Source organism: Mandrillus leucophaeus, unplaced genomic scaffold, assembly GCF_000951045.1.
Source record: "Mandrillus leucophaeus isolate KB7577 unplaced genomic scaffold, Mleu.le_1.0 Scaffold5, whole genome shotgun sequence".
NCBI lineage: Eukaryota > Metazoa > Chordata > Mammalia > Primates > Cercopithecidae > Mandrillus > Mandrillus leucophaeus.
In genome coordinates this window covers 12,203,521-12,222,810 of record NW_012105364.1, presented here as the reverse complement: position 1 = coordinate 12,222,810, position 19,290 = coordinate 12,203,521, and the positions used below count along the sequence as shown (strand labels likewise).

The 19,290-nt window shown below is 37.1% G+C and overlaps 1 pseudogene; it reads right to left on the bottom strand.

The window, feature by feature from the left end:
* Positions 1-15,075: 15,075 nt before the first annotated feature.
* Positions 15,076-18,948, bottom strand: LOC105550926 (annotated as a pseudogene).
* Between the last annotated feature and the right edge of the window lie 342 nt (positions 18,949-19,290).

Genomic DNA, 19,290 nt, shown 5'->3' with positions numbered 1-19,290 from the left:
AGTAAATTGGTACAAGGAGTGGGGTACTGCTGAAAACATACCCAAAAATATGGAAGTGACTTTGGAACTGGGTAACAGGAAGAGGTTGGAACGGCATGGAGGGCTCAGAAGAAGACAGGAAAATGTGGGAATGTTTGGAGCTCCCTAGAGACTTGTTGAATGGTTTTAACCAAAATGCTGATAATGATATGGATAATGAAATCCAGGCTGAGGTGGTCTAAGATGGAGATGAGAAACTTGTTGGAAAGTGGAGCAAAGGTGACTCTTGTTATGTTTTAGCAGAGACTGGTGGGATATTGCCCCTGCCTGAGAGATCTGTGGAACTTTGAACTTGAGATAGATGATTAGGGTATCTGGCAGAAGAAATTTCTAAGCAGCAAAGCATTCAAGAGATGACTTTGGTGCTGTTAAAGACATTCAGTTTTAAGAGGGCACAGCATAAAATTTGAAAAATTTGCAGCCTGACAATGCAATAGAAAAGAAAATCCCATTTTCTGAGTTCAAGCCAGCTACAGAAATTTGATTAAGTAATGAGAAGCTGAATATTAATCCCCAAGACAATGGGGAGAATATCTTCAGAGCATGTCAGAGGTCTTCACAGAAGCCCTTCCCTTCACAGGCCTAGAAGGAAAACAATGGTTTCACAGACTGGGTCCAGGGTCCCCATGCTGTGTGCAGCCTAAGGACTTGGTGTCCTGCATCCCAGGCCAATGTAGACCTTAGGCTGTGGTTTCAAAAGGTACAAGCCCCAAGCTTTGGCAGCTTTCACATGGCGGTAATGAGTCTGTGAGGGAACAGAAGTCAAGAACTGGGATTTGGGAACCCCTACTTAGATTTCAAAGGATGTATGAAAAATGCCTGGATGCCCAGGCAGAAGTTTGCTGCAGGGGCAGGGCCCTCAAGAAGAACCTCTGCTAGGCAAGCGAGGAAAGGAAATGTGGGGTTGGGGACCCCACACAGTTTCTACTGGGGTACCACCTAGTGGAGCTGTGAGAAGACAGTCACCATCTTCTAGACCCCAGAATGGTAGATCCACCAAGAGCTTGCACCGCATGCCTGGAAAAGCCGCAGACATTCAACATCAGCCTGTGAAACTCAGGAGCAGGGCTGCACCCTGCATGGCCACAGCAGCCTTGCTTGCCCAAGGCCATGGTAGCTTACTTACCTCTAGCATCATTGTGACCTGTATGTAAAACGTGGAGTCAAAGGAAATCATTTTGGAGCTTTAAGATTTGACTGCCCTGCTGGATTTCAGACTTGCATGGGCTCTGTAGGCCCTTTGTTTTGGCCAATTTCTCCTATTTGGAACAGCTGTATTTACCCAATGTCTGTATCCCCATTGTATCTAGGAAATAACTAACTTGCTTTTGATTTCACAGGGTCGTAGGCAGAAGGGACTTGCCTTGTCTTGGATGAGACTTTGGACTGTGGACTCTTGAGTTAATGTTGAGATGAGTTAAGACTTTGGCATACTGTTAGGAGGATATGATTGGTTTTGAAATGTGAGGACATGAGATTTGGGAGGGACCAGGAGTGGAATGATATGGTTTGGCTGTTTCCCCACCCAAAGCTCGTGTTGAATTCCCACATGTTCTGGGAGGGATCTGCTAGCAGGTAATTGAATCATGGTAACAGATCTTTCCCATGCTGTTCTCATGATAGTAAATAAGTCTCACGAGATCTGATGTTTTTTTTTTTTTAAATGGGAGTTTCCCTCCACAAGTCTTCTCTCTTGCCAGCATCATGTAAGAAGTGCCTTTCACTTTCCGCCATGATGGTGAGGCCGCCCTAGACACATGGAACTGTAAGTTCATTAAACCTTTTTTTTTTTTTTTTGTAAATTGCCCAGGCTCAGGTAAGTTTTTATCAGCAGCATGAAAATGGACTAAGACAGAAGGACTGTAAAATGTTAGAGAAAATGGAATTTAAAAAGCACTTGCTTACCAATCTGATTCGCAGTTACCTTCTCTGAGACATATATAAAGACAAATTTAAAAAACACACAGTTCAAAACAACTTTGGAAGCCAAGGCCGAATCGACTTTTTCAGAATATGCAAATAGTTTTTTATTAAATTCCAATTCTGAAGAAATCTATTGAGCAACTCAAATTCATCTAACTATACCATTGCAGCAGTAAAGAGAGCAAACTCGAATGTGTGTAAAAACACTTTTCAGATCTTTCTTTCTATTCTTTGACAGTGTAGCTGCTAAGCAGTCATAGTGCTTACCCTATCTCCATAATCTGCATTACTCTGTCTCAATCCATTTGAAAGTGACTCTGATAAAACAAGTTGGCAGGGAATAGAGGGACTTTGCCTTGACACACTGCAGTTCTACCAAAAGTCTCACTATCCAAACCATTGTTAAGAAATGTTAGTTGGATTGATTTCCCCCTTTTAAGAAAAGCATAATCCTTGTTTATATCTCTTCCCCCAAATGATAGCACATATTTGAGAGTTACTTTATTTTATTATTAGCTTAATTTAATCTGACATCAGTATTCTCTCCATACCTAAAACATTCATGGCAATTATCTGCTATTCCCCTATTCCACAAGTTCCTTAAAAAATATATAATAAAATAAAAAAAAAACTATTGCTTAATTTTTATCTGTCATTGTGATGTTATGCTCCCTTGGTCGGAAAGCCTGAAAGCCTCATGAAAGTCTGAAAGCCTCTTTTCATCTTAAGCTTGCTCCTTGCTGCCTAGTATCGTTAACTCAGCAAATGTATTCTTATAATAGCTAATAGGCAAACTCTTTCATGTTGGGAGATGCTCTTTAGCTGTTTATTAATTATATAGTTTGGATGTTTTGTCCCCTTTATATCTCATGTTGAAATGTGACCCCCAATGTTGGAAGTGGACCCAGTAGGAGGTATTTGGATTATGAGAGCAGATGCCTCATAAATGGCTTGGCACTGGTTTCAGGGTAATGAGTGAGTTATCACTCCATGAGTTCCCATGAGATATGGTTGTTTGAGAGGGCCTGGCACCTCCTTCCTCTCTATCTTGCTCCCTCTCTTACCATGTGACGAGCTGGCTCCCCTTTGCCTTCTGCCATAATTAGAAGCTTCCTGAGAACCCTATCAGAAGTAAATGCTGACACCATGCTTTTTGTACAGAATGCAGGACAATGAGCCAAATAAACCTCTTTTCTTTATTAATTACCCAGCTTCAGATATTTCTTTGTAGCAATGCATTTCTAATCTTTGTGGCTACACTTCTCTAAAAAAATAAAAATAAAAAATAAAAAACTTAAAAAGATACAAAAGAAGCTACCCGAAGTCAATCCGAGGAAGTAGTCGAAAAATTTGCTGCATCAGACAGTTTTTAGCACAGCCCACTAATAGGACCTTAGGAAATCTAGTCTACATAAGATAAGGGAAACTTTAAGTTAATTTTTACACAGACTTATTCATATTCTTACAAAGCCAGTAGCTTGCTATGACAGATTATCCCGGAAGATGTTTTAATAGACATCGAGTTAAACCATTTCCTAGAATTGAGTTCATTGCCAAATATTTTGTCTAATTTCCTGGGAGTTACTTCTTTGTTTGAGAATGTGCACTTTGAACTTGGTCAAAAGACATAATCAAGACTAACTTGGAAGTAAGAAAAATTGAGGCAGAAGTAAAACTACTCTGATAAGGGGGCCAGGACAATTCAGTGGGGGAAAGAATAGTCTTTTCAACAAATTGGACTGGGACAACTGGATATTCACATGAAAGCAATGAAGTGGAACTCCTGCCTTACACTATATACAAAAATTAACTCACAATGGAACAAAGGCCTAAGTAAGAGACAAAACTATAAAACTCATAGAAGAAACATAGATTTAAATCTTTGTGACCTTAAATTTGGCATTCCTTTTTCAGATATGACCCCAAAACATAAGTAACCAAAGAAAAACTAGACAAATTGGACCTCATTAAAATTAAAAGCTTTTGAGCTTCAAAGACAATCAAGAAAGTGAAACATGAGCCTGAAGAATGAGAGAAAATATCTGCAAATCTTATATCTGATAAGGGTCTGGTATTTGTAATACATATAAAAACAATTACAGCTCAGTAATACAAAAAAACAACTTTTAATAGGCAAAAGATCTTAGTAGACATTTCTATAAAGAAGATACACAAATGGCCAATAAGTCCAGAAAAGATTCTCAAGCTCATTAGCCATAAAGGAGATGCAAATCAAAACCACAGTGAGATACTTCTTCTTGCCCACTGAAATGCCCGAAATGAAAAAAAGCAGACAATAACAAGTGTTTGCAAGTATATAGAGTGATATGGTTTGGCTGTCTTCCCACCCAGATCTCATCTTGAATTGTAACTCCAAGAATTCCCATGTGTCGTAGGAAGAATCCGGAGGGAGGTAGTTGAATCATGGGGGTGGGTCTTTCCCGTGCTGTTCTTGTGATAGTGAATAAGTCTCACGAGATCTGATGGCTTTAAAAATGGAAGTGCCCCTGTGCAAGCTCTTTCTCTTTGCCTGCTACCATCTATGTAAGATGTGACTTGCTTCCCCTGCCTTCTGCCATGATTATGAGGCCTCCCCAGCCACATGGAACTGTGTCCGATAAACCTCTTTCTTTTGTAAATTGCCCAGTCTCAGATATGTCTTTATCGGCAGCGTGAAGATGGACTAATACATGGAGAAACTGAATTCTCATACACTGCTTGTGAACAAAAAATTGTTCAGCCTCTTTGGAAAACAGTTTGACAGTTCCTCAAAAAGTTAAACATAAAGTTATACTATGACCTAGTGATTTCACTCTTAGGTATATACCCAACGGAAATAAAAACGTATCTGTATACACAACAACTTGTATATGAATTTCATAGCAGCATTTTTCATACTAGCATCAAAAACTGGAAACAATCCAAATATCCTTTAATTAATGAATGGATAAACAAATGTGGCATTGTTGTACAATAAAATATTCAGCCATAAAAGGGAATGAAATTCTGATACATGCTACAACATGGATAAACCTTAAAAACCTTGTGCTAAGACAAGCCAGACACAAAGGCCACATATTATGATTCTCTTAATATGAAATATTTAATATAGGTCAATCCACAGTGACAAAGTGTATGAGCAGTTTCCAGGGGCTGGGGAAAGAGGGATGGGGGAGTAACTGCTGATGAGTACAAGGTTTATTATTGGGTTATGAAAAGTTCTGGAATTTGATAGTGGTGATGATTGTAAAACTTTGTGAGTATACTAAAAATAATTGAATTGTATGGATTAAAGGGGTGAATATTATAGTATGTGCATCATGTCTTGATTTAATAAAAGATAAAACTACTCAAAATCACATAATAAATGTGGAATTATTTGCAAAGTATCAAAAGCCTTATCAGCAGTTCGCAAACATTTACTCTTAGGAATCATTACACTCTTACGTGAAAATTGTCTAATAATCACTGTATTTGAATACAAAATTGAAAAAAAAAGTTCGGCAATTTGTTAAAAACCAAAAGTAGTAACTTCATTACATGTTATCATAAATAACATATTTTTAAAAACACAAATTTATTCTCCAAAAAAAGTACTATGAGAACAGGGTATAGTTTTTCTTCCAGATTTATTGAGGTACAATTAATAAATAAAAGCTGTATATATTTAAGGTATTTAAGTTGATGTTTCGATATAAATATACATTGTGAAATAATCACAAGCTAATTAACATATTCATCACCTAGCAGTTATCATTTTTCTTTGCTTTGCTTTTTTGTAGTAAGAACTCTTAAAATCTAGCCTTTTAGCAAATATCAAGTATACAATACAATATTATTAACTATAGTCACATTGTTGTATATTAGATGTGCAGAACTTATTCATCTTGCATAATAAATCTTGTGTCCCTTGATCAAAACATCTACTCATTTTTCTCTTCAACCTGTAGCACTACCATTCTACTCTATGCTTCAGTGAATTTGATTTTTCGATTCCATATATAAGTGAGAAGATGCAGTATTTGTCTTTGTGTGTCTGGCTTATTTCACTTAGCATGATGTCCTCCAGGTTTATCTATTTTGTCAAAAATGGCAGGATTTCCTAAATTTCAAGAATGAATGATATCTTATTATATATATGCACCACATTTTCTTTATCCATTTATCTATCAACAGACATTTTGGTTATTTCTATATCTTGGTTCTGGTGAATAATGCTAAAATAAAGATAAGAGTACGGATAACTCTTCAAGATATTGATTTCATCTCCCTTGGATATATACCCAGAAATGGGGTTGCTGAATCATATAGTAGTTCTATTTTTAATTTTTTGAGGAAACTCCATACTGTTTTCCATATTGATTGTACCAATTTACATTTCTACCAACAATATGGCCCTTTCTCCACATCCTAGCTAACCCTTGCTACCCTTGGACTCTACAAGTGATGCTAAGATTGGGGCTTTGGAAAATTAAGTATAAAAGTAATGGAAACAAATAAGTATTTAAGGATTCCAAAATGACTTTAAAGGGGGTTGTATTAAGAAAAGGGTCTTCAGAGAAACAATAGGATATGGGGGAGGAGAGGAGAGAGAGAGAGATTGAGATTTATTGCAAGGAATTAATTGGCTCACACGATTATGGAGGGTAGGAAGTCCCATGATCTGCAAGCTGGCTGGAGACCAAGGAAAGCAAGTGATGTAGTTCCAGTCTGAGTTTGAAGGTCGGAGTACCAGGAAAATTGATGTAAATTCTAGTCCAAGTTTGAAGGCCTTAGAACCAGTAGTCCTGCTGGTAAAATTCCAGTCTGAGGACAAGAGGAGTTTGATTCCTATGGACTGAATATTTGTGTCCTGCTAATATTCATTTGTTAAGCTCCTCACCTCCAATGTAATGGTATTAAGAAGTAAGGCCTTTGGGAGGTAATATAAGGTCATGAGGTAGAGCTCTCATAAATAGGATTGGTGCCCTTACTAAAAGACGCTAGAGTGTGTGCTCTTTCCTTTCCACCACATGAGGATACAATGAGAAGACAGCCATCTAAAAGCCAGGAAGGGAACCCTCACCAGACACTGGATCTGCTGGCACCTTAATCTTATACTTTCTAGCCTCCAGAAATGTGATACATTTCTGTTATTTAAGCAATTTAGTCTACAGTATTTTATTATAGCAGCTTGAACTAAGGCACCAATGTCCTAGCTCACACAGTCAGGCAGAGAGAAAATTCTTCCCTCTTCCATGTTTTTGTTCTCTTCAGGACCTCAGTGGATTACATGATGCCCAATGACATTGGGAAAGGTGATCTGCTTTACACAGTTATTCTTAAATGTACAATAAATTAGTGTTAAGTATAGTCACTCTGTGTGCGATCAAATACTGGATGATGATGATTATTATTATTATTTTGAGACAGAGTCTTACTCTGTTGCTGAGGTTGGACTGCAGTAGTATGATCTCGGCTCACTGCAACCTCCGCCTCCTGGATTCTAGTGATTCTCCTGCCTCAGCCTCCCAAGTAGCTGGGATTATAGGCATACGCCATCACTTCCAGTTAATTTTTGCACTTTTTGTAAAGACAGAGTTTTGCCAGGTTGGCCATGCTGGTCTTGAACTCCTGGCCTCAAGTGATCTGCCTGCCTCAGCCTCCCAAAGTCCTGGGATTATAGGCATGAGCCACTGTGCCTGGACTAAATAACAAGATCTTATTCATTCTATCTAACTATATTTTTGTACCCAATAACCATTCTTATTTCTCCCAACCACCGTTTCCAGGCTCTGGTAACCATCATTTTACTCTCTATCTGCATGAGTTCAATTATTTTAATTTTTTAGCTCCCACAAATAAGTGAGGACATGTGAACTTTGCCTTTCCATGCCTGGCTTATTTCACTTGTTTCAAATAACAGGATCTCATTCTTTTTTATGGCCAAATAGAACTCCATTGTGTATAGATACCAACTTTTCTTTATCCATTTATCTGTTGATGGACACTTAGGTTGGTTTCAAATCTTGGCTGTTGTGAATAGCACTACAATAAACATGGGAGTGCAGATATCTCTTCAATATACTGATTTCCTATCTTTGGGTATATACCTGGCAGTGGGATTGCTGGATCATAAAGTAGTTCTATTTGTAGTTTTTTGAGGAATCTCCAAACTATGTTTCATAGGCGTTGCACTAAATTACATTCTCACCAATGGTGTATGAGGATTTTCTTTTATCTACATCCTTGTCAGCATTTGTTATGGCCTGACTTTTGGATAAAAGTCATTCTAACTAGGGTGAGATGATATCTCATGGCAGTATTGATTTGCCTTTCTCTGATAATCAATAATGTTGAGCACCTTTTCACATACCTGTTTGCAATTTGTTTATCTTCTTTGGAGAAATGCCTATTCAGATCATTTGCCCGTTTTTTAATTAGATTACTAGATTTGTTTTCCTATTTAGTTGCTTGAGCTTCTTAAATATTCTGGTTATTAATCTCCTGTCAGATGAAGAGCTTGCAAGTATCTTCCCATATTCTGTAGTTTGTCACTTTGCTGATTGTTTCCTTTTCTATGGAGAGGTTTTTAACTTGATGTGATCCCATTTGTTCATTTTTGTTTTGGTTGCCTGCACTTGTGGGAGTGTTACTCAAGAAATCCTTGCCTAGTCCATTGTCCTGGAGAGTTTCTCCATTGTTTTTGTATGGCAATTTTATAGTTTATGTTCTTAGATTTAACTCTGTAATTCATTTTGATTTTATATTGGTATATGGCAAGAGACACTGGTCTAATTTTATTCTTCTGTATATAGATACCCAGTTTTCCCCATACCATCTACAGAAAAGACTGCCCTTTCCCCAATGTATGTGATTGACACTTTGGTCAAAAATGAGTTCACTGTAGACGTATAGATTTATTTCCAGGTTCTCTATTCTTTTCCATTGGTCTATGTATCTGTTTTTATGCCAATACCATGCTGTTTTGGTTACTATAGCTCTGTACTATACTTTGAAGTCAGGTAATGTGATACCTCCAGTTTTGTTCTCCTTTTTTTTGAGGATGGCTTTGGCTATTCTGGGTCTTTTGTGGTTCTAGGATTTTTTTTCTATTTCTGTGAAGAATGTCATTGGTATTTTGATAGGGATTGCACTGAATCTATAGATTGCTTTGAGTAGTGTGGATGTTTTACCAATATTGATTCTTCTGATCCACAAACACAGAGTATCTTTCTGGTTTTTTTTCTTCAATTTCTTGCATCAATGTTTTATAGTTTTCATTGTAGAAATCTTTCACTTCTTTGATTAAGTTTATTCCTAAGTGCTTTGCTTTATTTGTAGCTATTGTAAATGGGATTTCTTTCTTGAGTTCTTTTTCAGATTGTTCTGTTGGCATATAGAAGTGTCACTGATTTTTTTATGTTGATTTTGCATTCTGAAACATTACTGAGTTTATCAGTTCTAATAGTTTTTTGGTGGAATCTTTAGGTTTTTCCAAATATAAGATCATAGTATCTGCAAACAAGGGTAATTTGACTTCTACCTTTCCAACATTGATACTCTTTATTTTCGTTTCTCCTTTTTGACTACTCTAGCTAAGACTTCTAGTACTATGTTCAGTGGAGTGGTGAAAGTGATAATCCTTCTCTTCTTCCAGGTTTTGGAAAAAAAGGCTTTCTGTTTTTCTCCATTCAGTATGACTCTAGCTGTGGGTCTGTTATATACGGTTTTTATTTTGTTAAGCTATGTTCCTTCAACACCCAGTTTTTTTTTAGTATTTTTTATCAGTAAGGGATGTTGAATTTTATCAAATGCTTTTTAAGCATCAATTGAAATGATCGTATGGGTTTTGTCCTTCATTCTGTTGATATAATGTATCACTTTGAATGATTTGCATAAGTGATTCATTTTGTATCCCTGGAGTAAATTGTACTTGGTCATGATGAGTGTTATTTTTAATGTGTTGTTGAATTTGAATTTTTAATGTTTTGTTGATGATTTTTTGCATCAATGTTCCTCATTAGCTTTCTTCTTTTGGAGTGTCTTTGTCTGGTTTTGATATCAGGTTAATTCTGGCCTCATAGAATGAATTTGGAAGTATACGCTCCTCTATTTTATAGATCAGTTTAAGTAGGATTGGTATTCGTCCTCTTTAAATGTTTGGTAAAATTCAGCAGGAAGCTACCGGGCCCTGGGCTTTTCTTTGATGGAAGAATTTTTATTACAGTTTCAATCTCATTACTGGTTTTTGGTCTGTTCAGATTTTGAATTTCAGCCCCTTGTAATTATTATCTTAAAATATTTGTTGTCAAATAAAGATTGAATAGATTCAAACTGTACAGCATAATGATTTAATATATGTATACATTGTATAATGATTACCACAGTCAAAGTGCTTACACATTCATCACCACCTATGCTCTACACTAGAGGTCCAGAACTTTTTTGTCGTATAACTAATTGTTTATCCCCTTTGATCAACATCTCTCCATTTGCACCTTCCTCTAGCCCCTGCATACTGTTCTACTCTGTCTTTCTAAGCTCAACCCTTTTAGGATTCCACATATAAGTGCAATCATACAGTATTTGTCTTTCTGGGTCTGGCTTATTTCACTTAGCATAATGTCCTCCAGTTTTATCCATGTTGTCACACATGGCAGGATTTCCTTCTATTTATAGCTGAATAATATTCCACTGTATATATGTGTCACAATTTCTTTATGCATCTATCTATTGATGGATACTCAGGTTGTTGCCATATCCTGGCTGTTGTAAATAATGCTAAAATGAACACAGGAGTGCAGATATCACTTCAGGATGCTCATTTTATTTCCTGCCTGTAAGATTGTTGGATCATATAGTAATTCTATTTTTAATTTTAAAGGAGCCTTCATGGTATTTCCCATGTGGCTATACCAATTTACATTCCCCTTTCTAATCTTTGAAGTAGCATCTTTTTAGTATTATTTTATTCTTTCCATTTGTCTCTCCATTCATTCATCCCCTTAAAAACTATATTTCAAACCCCACTTACTTCAAATTTATTCCCTTTTAGTGAAAGAGTACTTAGAGTAAAGGGCAAAAGGAAAGAAAGATAGAAGACCAAGAAAAAAAAAACCTTCCACAATAGCACTTTTACCAGAAAATGTGTAGTAGCAACATTTAAATAACTTACCACGCTTTTATTAAGCTTCTTTTATTTCCCAGGTTTTAATTAGTGCTGGGAATATGAAGATTAATAAGATATTATTACTATTCTCAAAAGTTTATTGTATAGTTAAAAGAAACCACAATGTGTGAACAAGATTAAGAAACTGTTTTCGAGACTAATCAAAACCCCTTTAGGGGACATTTTGGACACAGAAGAGGTAGTGGTCAAATATACTGTGTGAAGAGGAGGGAGGACAGAGATGCTTAGGATAAAAGAGATCATTGAAACAACCTTGGTAACTGGGGAGCTGTTTCCAGGAGAGCATCTGGAGGAAGGACTTTGCAGGCAAGAAGTAGAAACGTCAGATCCCCTGAGATTTTGTGGAATCTTAAAAAAAGGATTTGGAGAGACTAGGTGGGGTGTAAATGGGATACTCTGAAAGAAGTGAAGCATGATGAACTAAAAGGAGTGGGTAAATTCCTTCAATCATCTATTCATTTACAATGTGTAAAGTTCAAATTGAGTATCAGGAACTGTGCTAGGAGTGGGCCTACAAGGATGAACAATACATAATTCTTACCTGTGAGATGCTTACATCCTGGTAGATGAGGCCAAAATCTAAGCAAATAATTTCAGCAATGTGGTAGGTATTAACATAGAGATTTGCAAGACACATGGTCGGAACACAAAGGGAAAAATTACACAACTCTTCCACGGGGATTTAGGGAATTAAGATCCGGGTGAGCTAAGACATGAAGGAGGAATGGGGCATTTTCTGAGAATATAGGAGTGGAGTTAAGGGCAATCCGGGCAAAAGGTATAGCACCAAAGATAAAAGACACATACATGGTCTTCCATGTTGTTTGGTATGCCCGGATCACAGAATCTGCATGGGAGAATGACAGGCAAGAGACTACAAAAGTCAATGAAACCTAAATGACAATGGACCTATAAATGCCAGGTTAAGAATTCTGGATTTTCTTATGTAAGCTTTAGGGAGTCCTGAAGGAGTTTAGGAAGAAAAGTGGTATAATCAGGCTTACCGTTCAGAAAGGTTAATCTGGATTTACTAGGAAAGAAAATGCAACTGACTTTCCTGAATGGATACTGGGTGATTCATGGAACCTGTGGGAGAGTTGAGACTAAGCTCAAGACTGCTTTGAGGAATGACACCCCAAATCATGCTCAGAATTGACTCTGCAGAAAATGGCCATCTGAGATGCTGCTGTCACTGAATGCTACCGTGACTCTTTTGCCAGAACCAAACCTCTTTCCACAACACTAGCCAGCAAAACAATCTACAAGGAATGTCCTTCCTCCATCTATTCACTTCTGAATCCAAGTGGGCCATGAATAAATCTAATTAATAGAGCCAAGGTCTCATGCCTCTGCCATTACTACTGAGCATCTGGAGAAGGTAGATTTCTGATTCTACCTGAGGAAGGTTGGACCCATAGTGTTAGAGATTCTCCAAGCATTGCAAGTAAGGCCCAAAGGTATTGGGCTGCTGTGGCAGAGAGCCACCTCATCTGGCAATAGTATTAATGACAAATTGAAAACAGGCAACTTTGAGAAGAGTTCAAAACATTCTGCAATAGTTTAGGTGATATGTGAACTCTGCTGATAGTGGGAATGGAAAAGAGAAATCAAAACCAAACATGAACTTTTAGGAGGTGAGCTCTATAGAACAGAAAATGTATTGGATAAAGGATCTAAGAGATAATACAGCCAAATGGAACCTAACTTGAGAGATAGGAAGAATGCTAATCTTAACTAGAACTAGGAAAAATGAAGGGCAATTATGTTAAAGGATGGTAAAAGTGGAAACAGAGGAATACATATTTTGACATTTAAAAGATTTACTTTCAGTGATCTAGAAATTCACTCTCCGGATATTTTGTTTTTCAACAATGCTGACCAAATGAGATTTTATTTATTTATTTCAGAATTAAATTTTGTTTTACATCCATAGAAATCATGAAAAACATTTACATTTTTCCACATAACAATATAACATTTCAACAGAGTATTTCTGGCTGTAAATAAGATCTTGTTGATTTCTACAACTGAAACAAGTTTTTGTTCCTTAAAGTAAACAAAATGACTAAGTGAATGTTTAAAATTTTTGAGTCTAGATATAAACATATGGATTCATTGTTAACATCCTATACAGTCCATTACTAAATTATTCCTATTATCAATTAGCACTCATGTGTAAAGATTCATCCTTAACATTGTTTTGGTCAGTTGGAATACAGTAGAAAAACTAATACAAGCCAGAAATATTAAGCACACATTTTTGTTATGTATAAAACTACATGGTAATTGTACCACATATACCGGGTTCTGACTAACCTTTATTACCCATAAATTTTTAAAAATCATTTTTACAAGTAATCTGGATATTTTGACTATCTAAAATCAAATTATTGCTATTTTTAATGTTTGCACAAAAAATTAATTAAAAAATCATTTTACTAAGGTGAAAATTTCAAGTAAGTCTATTGGCAGATATAAATAAAGCAAAATTTTGGCCGGGCATGGTGGCTCACACCTATAATCCTAGCACTTTGGGAGGCTGAAGGGGTGGATCACTTGAGGTCAGGAGTTTGGCCAACATGGTGAAACACCATCTGTACTAAACCAGCCTGGCCAACATGGTGAAACCCCATCTGTCCTTAAAAAAATACAAAAATTAGCCAGGCTTGGGGGCGGGTACCTGTAATCACAGTTACTTGGGAGGCTGAGGCAAGAGAATCGGTTGAACCTGGGAAGTGAAGGCTGCAGTGAGCTGAGATTGCGCCACTGCACTTCAGCCTGGGAAACAGAGTGAGAATCTGTCTCAAAAAAAAAAAAAAAAAAAAAAGCGAGAGATATAAAGCAAAATTTTAAATGGATTGCTCATTTTCTATAGCAGTTGGCTTTAAATATATGTACAAAACAAGTAAGCAAATTATGCTATGAGGAGATAAAATTATCTTAGAAATTAGTTTTCAGGATCAGCCTTAAATTTTTCAGAAAATATTAGAATATGATTTAATTATTTTTTCAGTTGCTTACATAAAATAAAATGAAATAATTATTCCTGTTACGTGGGTTAAAGATTCTAATAACTAAATAGGCTTAAATTTGGACTAAGGCATAGTTACTTGAAATAAGTAGTGTGAGTTTTAAGTAATGTCTGGTTTCTTTATGAAGTAAGTATAGATTTTAAATACCTTATGTTTGTGATTCAGAATGTCAAGTCATAGCATGGGTTGACAGTAAATGTCTATGGCAGGGAAGCAACGTTTGGTCTGCTATGAAGGACAATAAAGAAAGAACACGTTTTTTTCTTGAGAGGAGAAAGCAATATTAAATAGAAATGATATCAGGGAAGAGAAAAGCCTGGTCCCGAAATAAAAGGGCCATTAATTGAAGAGAGGAATATTATTCTTTATTGACACTTAGCATTATCCCTATTACTAGGACTAGCGTAATACCACCTTATTCTTATTATATATGATAATCATTACATATATATGAATACATATGTAAAAAGACAGACACTAAGTATTTTGGAATAAATCCATAGACAAAGTCATAGAATGCGTAAATTGTTTATATCTTAACACCTCATTTATACCTGAACAAATTTACATTAAGCATATCAGCAATTTTCAAGTGATGTAATAAAAAATCTGACTGTAGTATTTCATTACTTTGGTGAATTATATTTGCAAAAAAAGAAACTAGCTACCTCGCCTATTTTAATATGAGTATATTCTGAGCTATATTATAAGAATACAAGTACATAAGCTTAAAATATCCTTAATTTTTCATGAGACATAGGATAAATTTCCTATAAGGTGTCACTGGTATGTATTTGCAAAACACTTTAACACTGAAAACTTTAGAAGTTTGAAGAGCAGACATTGGAAAAAGTGTATACTCCACTACAATACTGCTGGTGTACTTCTATACAAGGACTCTTAGTGAAGTCAATCAATTGGAAGTAGAATTTTATCAATGAATTGCTTGACATCTAATCATTGAAGTGCCAACACTTCAAGCTTGACATGAAGTGTGCATTATGCTTTCACAGGTTTTAAAGTTTACATTGGCTAGATTTACCAATATAAAACAATAAGAAAAAAATAAGGAAACCAAACATTGGGGTGCGAATGGGTCACAATCCCCATGGCACTGTAGAATATAAATATCTCTATTAGTACCACCAATAGGACCCTTTGGAAAGGAAGCCCAAAGTGAAAGCCAGCAGTCACCTGCAGTGACACCTGCCAGTTTCTGCTGTGTGGTAAGAGTAGTACATAAAAATAAAACTCCTCCCTGAGAAAATCCTCCCAAAATAATTCTGTCAGAAAGAATGCCATTCTACACCTCTTGATCTACCAAAGGTTTTACATTTTCTGCTGCCTGTTTAATTCCAGTTTCCTCCTCCTAGGAATCTGGTGAAAGCCCAATAACATCAAACCAAGAAGGCATAGCCATGTTCATGTTTAATGTCATGGGCATAATTGGCACATGTGGGGAGATACATTTGATATGAACTTCTGATACCTGCAAAGTCTCTGCCCATCTGTGCCCAATATTTGCCCATCCATGAAGAAAAATCACCACTGCTGTGGCTTTCAGGGCAGCAGACCCCATGGTGGGCAGCAGAGCAGACACGCATTGCCACACATCCACCCACTACGTGGACTGTGCAAGTGGAGCGGGCGTGGGCCAAGGGCCAGTGAGCTGGAAGTCCAGCCAGCCCTCACCCAGGTGCTCGCTCAAGAGCCATCATCATGTATTTCAGAAGCCGTTGGCTATATTCCAGGAATTGAGATGCTCACCCACATGTAAAAGTATTTGGCTTCTATTCTCTGGAATAGATATGCATTAAGATTTTGCAAATTTAGAATATAGATAGAAATATTTAAGAGTTTGACATTTTTAACATGTCACCAGATGTTACTTTTCCTGTTATTTAGTTCTATCTAGTTAGGGGTTGGCTCTTCAGTGGTTTACTTATTTAAATGCATGGTTTGTGTCCCTATGTAGTGTCTATAGAGAACATTTATCTCTGCATTGTTTTAAGGTGATCGCTGCTACAGTCTATCCAGTCCAAACTGTTAGAAAGTGACAAGAAAGATTAATTGCTATTTGTCCCACATCTACCATGAATCTTTTCCACTTGGGCAAACACTATGTAAATTTCCTGGAAGGGTCACTTGGGGGAGTTTGTGGCTCTGATCTGTCCCCATCAGAAATCTGGCAGCCAGTGAACATGATCCTGGGCAAAGTGGAAGCAGCTTTTGATTGGCAGGTGCAGCTCCCTTCCCACCCCCTGAGCTTTGCCAGCCCCTACCCCTGCCCCTGGCCAAGATACACAGGCAGGGTGAGGCTCTGGAGCAGTGTAAAGGCCTGCCTATGTGTTGCCTGCTTCCTGAGTGCTCCCATAGCTTCTTTAGGACCTTTGACAAAGCTCCTTTTCATCAGAAAAATTTAGACAAGAAGGCTTTCTTTTCTTCACTTTTGGGCCTAAGGAGCATAAGTGTTCATATCCTCTCACAAGCAGTTTGAGTAAATGAGGTCCCTCCAGCTCTGAACAAAGATCTGTCTTCATAGATTCCTTTCATCTAGACAGTTCTGACTAGCTACTGTTGTATGACCTGAAAAATCTGCCCTTCATCTTTTGATTCTGTCATTCTTATAAAAACAAACAACAAAGTGCTCCAGACATCTTTGTACTGTCATAAAACCTAGACAAGTGAGTCTAGATTTACCAAAACAATCTTTCCTTAGTTGCATATAAGTAGTGTAATAAAAGTGTTAGTTGTAATATGATGACAAGAGGCTCAGACATGGAGTCACCAGGCGTGGGCTCTAATCTTTGTTCTGCAGATTGATTTTAAGCTGTGTAAACTTGGGCAAGTCAACTAGCATCTTTGAACATTATCTAAAAGACAGGACTATATTTCAGACATTGAGGTATTTGTGAAAATACTGTTTTAACTACCAAGAGATCCACTTACAGATGTGTCACTGGTGCAGCATGTGATCTACTCAGGACTCAGCACAGCCTACAAGTTCCTGGAAAATCTGACCACCCAAGGAAACATTCTCCTTCTTCACCCTCCACCACTTTCCCCTGACTCATTGTGCTTTGAGCACCCGCTGGTCATGCATTCCTCATTAAGGTTTTGCAAAACTATTCTCTGCCAGCAACTCTCTGTGTCCCATTTCCACTTCTACTGAGCACCTCCTACCCATCCTTCAAGTTTCAGCCTAAATATCAGTTCCTCATATAAAACTTCCTGGCCCACCAGAGTGACTGGGTTCTGATGCAACTAGAACCTATTTCCTGAACCTTTTTATAGAAATACTCAAAATTGTAATGTAAACATTATTGTAATTAATGGTACAATGTCAGTATTTATCATCAGACTATAATTTGTATGAGAGCAGGGTGATTTTTGTATGGTTACGGGGCCTAGATCTTAGGTCCTTGGATAGTACCTGGATATAGAAGGTGGTCAGTAAGTATTTGAGTGAAAGAGTGAAGAACCCACTATATGCCCTCACATTTTCATGTTACTGCATGTGCTGATGCTTCTGGTTGGGAGAGCCTTCTCTCCAGTTTGATATTCCTTCGTTGAATGAATCAATTCAGGGATTGCATCCCCCAGACATTTATTATAGGTCCTTGGTAAATGCTAAATGCTTTCACAGTGCCTTGTATTTTCCTCTATGACAGAAGCTACACACTACATGTACCTGGGTGTCATTAACAAATGCTGATGTCCAGACACTGCCCCAGACCAATTAAACCAGAACCTCTGTTCCCAGCATCATTTCTTAAAAGGTCTCCCTGGTGTTTCTAATATGAAACCAAGGTTAACAACCACTGATTACTATACTGTGTCCTTATCATGTATTAAATATATGCATGTCTATGTCTGCTAGGAGGTTCAGCCCTTTGAAAGAAAGAACTTTTCTTATTCATTCTCGTAGCCTGTGGATTTAGCATAGCAGGCATTTTGGTGAGTACAGAAAAAAGGGTTTTTGAATGAGTGGTTAGATGAACATTTGTTATTGAAGTAAGTACTTGTCATCACCAGACCGTATTTTCCTCAGATATGAGTGAGAAGGGAATGCCCTAATAAAGACAATGACTTCCACGTATTTTACCAACGCATTCTCTATTGAGTGAGAGAAACATATAATGATCTATTATTGACAAAATTAAACATCCTTTTTTCCCTCTTGGATAATACAACAGTATTTCAGTCATAGAGAAAGCTTTCCAAAAGTATTTGGTTGTGAGAGAGTAATTGAATTGAGATCTATTGTGAATTGAAGCCAAACACATGTCAGAGTTTCACAGATCAGGCAGACATATGTTAATAGGACAATCACTGTCTCCTTTTTAGCCCTAAATGTAGAGCAGCTGAATAGGATAGTAACTAGAGGAACACAAGTGAACAAAGTGCAGTTTTTTCAAAAATCAATTTCCAAGAACTGCAACGATTTAATCAGTAGGGACTTCTGGACAAAGTACAAATAAGCTTGTTAACGTGTGGGGCATTCTGTCTGCCTGCAAAAGTTGGAGCTTTCCATAGTTTAGGGTAAAATTCTGTACACTTTGTGAATTCATATCTATGTGAATATATGCTTTTTCCTAGCAATATAGAATATAGCTTTTATCAGCATCTTTAAGAAGTCTAGTTTTCAGAAAGGGTCATTACTAGAGGGAGTTTGGAGTCTCTACTGACCTTTGTGGCAACATTAGCCTGGTGTGGACCAGGAAGCCTGATCAGGTCTTCTGACCCAAACTGAACAGACCTAGACTCTTCAGCCTTGTCCATAATCTCCAGTTCAGTCACACAAAAGTGCCAAAAATTGTCCTAACTTTCTGTGTCTTTATGTGACAGTTTTATCTTTGGTTTCTAATCATTTTAAATTTACCTTATTTAATTTAAAGTTCCCAGAATTTTCATCATCCCAACATTGTCCCTTCTTCTTCTTGTTTAGCATATATTTCTACTTACAGAAACTAGACAACTTATTTAGTTTCCTCTTCAAGCTTCTTTCTTTTGGGTTATGTTCCTAATATATACAGAAAGTTGCATATTATGACCTATAAGAGGACCCTAGGGAACACTGGCTTTTAGTGAGCAGATGGAATAGAAAATCATACGAGAATTACA